Genomic DNA, 3713 nt, shown 5'->3' on the forward strand with positions numbered 1-3713 from the left:
ATAAAAAGGGATCCCTGGGTGGCGCAGCGGTTTAGCGCCTGCCTTTGGCCCAGGGCGCGGTCCTGGAGACCCGGGATCGAATCCCACGTCGGGCTCTCGGTGCATGGAGCCTGCTTCTCCCTCTGCCTGTGTCTCTGCCTCTCTCTCTCTCTCTCTCTCTCTCTCTGTGCGACTATCATAAATTAAAAAAGAAAACTGAATAAAAATGAGCAAAATATTTGAAGAGACATCTTACAATGGCCAATAAACACATGAAAAGATGTTCAGCATTATTAGGCATTGGAGAAATGCATTTTAAAACCACAACTAGATGGCTGTCATAAGAGGCTGACAATAACAAGTGTTGACAAGAACATGGAGCAACTAGAAACTTTATACATTGCTGGTTGGAATACAAAATGGCACAGCCACTTTAGAAAAGAGTTTCACAAGAAGTTGCACATAAATTTTCCACATGCATCAATAATTCTATTAGTAAATAGGAATCTAAGAGAAATAAAAAGATATGTGCAAATATTTATAGTAGTATTAATCACAATAGGCAAAAATTGGAAATGATCCAAATATTTATTAGTTGGTGAATAGATAAAAATTTTGGCTAGCTATACATTGGAATATTATTTGTTAACAAAAAAAGGAGTGAAATATTGATACATGCTACATACAACATGTAGATGAATGCTAGAACATTATACTAAGAAGTTAAATGTAAAACACTACATGTATGATTGCATTGCATGGGAAATGTCCAAAAAAGGCCTGGGACTGGGAATGGGGATGGTATGGACTGAAAATAGTCATAAGAATTCTTCCCACAGTGATGGAAGTGTCCTAAAACCGTATTGCGGTCATGGTTGCACAACTGAAAACTTACTAGAAATCACTGAGTTGTACTTTTACCAACAGAGAATTAATGTGGTATATAAATTATACCTCCATAAATCTGTTAAAAATAGGCAACACACTTTGTGAAGAAAAGTATTTGCAGTGCATATATTAAATATATAAAATATAAATGTCTAAATATTGTAAGAGAAAGGCAATCAGCACAATGAAAACATGTACAAAGGATATCCATAGGCAAACACAGAAGAATAAATAACAAATGGCTGAGAAACACATTGGAAACATCCTCAGTTTCACAATAATCAGAAAATGATAGCAGCAAGAAAGTGTCATGAAATGGGTAAAAAAGAAAGAGATTAGTGAGAATTAGTTTGGCAGCTGGTTCTGAGCATTACTCATTGCCAGTGGGTAATTCTATCCTTATCCATTGCCTGTGGGTCTCTGCTAATGTTTATACACACACAGACACACACACACACACAGACACACACACACACACTCTTAAGAGAGGGCCGCATTTCAGAGGCAAGTAAGTGTCAGAAGATTGATAGAAGGAACAACATTCTTCCTGGGGTGTCCCTTCTTCTTTGCAGCTTCCCATCAGAGAGTGGTGAGCACTGGAGCCTCCGTGGCATAATTCCAGGCCCAAAGCAAACCTGCAGAGCCCATGTGCTGGGGCCCAAGCGTGTAGAATTATGGCATCATAGTGTTTATACTTTCTCAATAGATGTTAAGACATGACTTTTCTTGCACCAGAGTTCACTTGAGGGGCCAAGTAGATAGATATGAATATAAAATTGGTTCACTGGATTCCAACTATTAGTATCCATATATAAATAGAGCTTTGCATGCTAGAAGCACACTGCCCACACTGCTTACCTTGGGAGTTTGTCTAGAGGGTCATAAAACAAATGCATGTGCTGTATTTGATTGTCCTACTTATTACAGGAACGACACTTTTTTTTTTCTTCTCTACTATGAATTACTTTATTGTTAAAAGCAATCTAATAAAAAAAAATGAAAGGACAATATAATAAAAAAGATTGCATCCATAAAGGTAACAAAATTATAGAATACTAGTACTAAAGTGAGAAATAATATGCAAATATTATATCTCTAGAACTACTAAACTTACCTGTAGAGTATTGAAGGCCAGAATAAAATGAAGTTTTTTACCATGTACTTGAATAAAAAGACTCATTTTTTCATTAGATCATTTCTCCCAGAATTAGTTTATAGATTTATTGCAATCCTAATTAAAATAGCATCAGTAATTGTCATGACCTTGATAAGCTAATTCTAGAATTCATATGAAAAAGGAAATGCATAAGAATATTCAGAATAATTTCCAAATCATATAAAATGAATGTGGACTTGACCTACTAACCATTACAAAAGCAATGTTGGGATAATTGGCTTCTGTTTTGTTATCAAAACACTCAACATCACTCATAAAAAGAAATCTAGTGTATACTAAATAGCTAAATGTAAAAACAAATGAAACAAATCCAAATCTATCTCTAAACAAACAAACAAAAAAATTAGTCAATATGAAAGTAAGAGAATATTTATATCATTGGGAATAAAAAAATCTTTCTTTAAAATAAACAATACTATTGTCACAAAGACAAATTAATAAATTTGACAGCATCAAAATTAATATTTTCCCTATACCTAAAATCAGCATAAAAGATCCTAGAGAGAAAATCCTGTGAATGTACCACAAAATATTAATGTTGGGTTGCAGAATGCAATCCTACAAATTCCTGTGAAAAAGATAAAAATTATTTTTAATAAAGTTTAATAAAGATACTGTCAGACAACTCAAAGAGAAAATGGAAAACAAATGGATCCATCAACGGAGAGTGTCTTATGAATTGATGTATAGTTATTCCAAGAAAGAATAGGCAGTAATTTTAAAGAATGTGGTAGATTGTTATATACTGATGTTGACAATGTCTCTAGATAAATAGTTAAATTACAAAGACACTGGAAAATAGTAAAATGATTATAATATCAATTACCAAAACCAAATCCACTAAACAAACAAACAAAAAACAAATAAAGAAACCTCAAAATTCCTAAAATGAATATGTATGAATATATAGAAAAATGTCAAGGAGGACAGTCAAGAAATTGGTTACAGTAATGTATTCCTAGTCTTTCCATTTGTTATTCCACAAACCTAAAATCATTACCGTTTTAAGCTCCTGAATATGATGAGTAGATGTGGCTGTCAGCCACCTGCTTCTGTTTTCCCACCTGTTCCAGGCAGATGTCACACTTATCCTCATCAGGGAAGTATTATGAGAGGCCTTTGGAAAGAAACTTCTCAATAGGCAGTCCCCATGATCCTCACACCAGCGGGTTCAGAGCCTGTGAGTGCTTCATTTGCTTGCTAGGAGGGAGAAATAAAAGTGTCGCCTCCCAGGTCTGAGCAGCTTGCTACAATGTTCACATTATTACCAACCCCAGAGGCTCATTGTTCCCACTTCCAGATCATCTTGTTTGCCAAAAATACAAGGAGGCTCACAGAACTTTATCCTTACAGGCAAATGGGTGTGTTCCCAGCAGGAATAGGCTTCAAGGGGAGGGAACAGCTTCCCATGAACAAGAGTCATTCTTTCCACTATTCCCAAACCCACAAGGATATAAACAGCAAATCAGATTTAACCCACTGACTCACAGCAAAGAAAACACCTCCTCAGATGTCAGGAATAAAGTCATCACCAGGATCCTGACTACATTAATAAATAAAAGATAATCGTGCACTTTGGCCCAAATTGAGTGAAAACATTCTTCCAGATTTCTTTTTTTTTTTTTTAATATATTTTTCATTGGAGTTTGATTTGCCAACATATAGTGTA

General features: G+C 35.1%; 1 long non-coding RNA gene across 1 annotated transcript; it reads right to left on the reverse strand.

Moving 5' to 3' along the window:
• Positions 1–514: 514 nt before the first annotated feature.
• LOC144294406 (uncharacterized) lies at positions 515–3336 on the reverse strand. The gene is made up of 2 exons (XR_013361798.1): positions 3045–3336; positions 515–1850 (listed from the first exon to the last, which is right to left on the reverse strand). It is a non-coding gene; the product is annotated as an uncharacterized LOC144294406 (long non-coding RNA).
• Between the last annotated feature and the right edge of the window lie 377 nt (positions 3337–3713).

The sequence above is a fragment of the Canis aureus genome, chromosome 22, assembly GCF_053574225.1.
Source record: "Canis aureus isolate CA01 chromosome 22, VMU_Caureus_v.1.0, whole genome shotgun sequence".
Classification (NCBI taxonomy): Eukaryota; Metazoa; Chordata; class Mammalia; order Carnivora; family Canidae; genus Canis; species Canis aureus.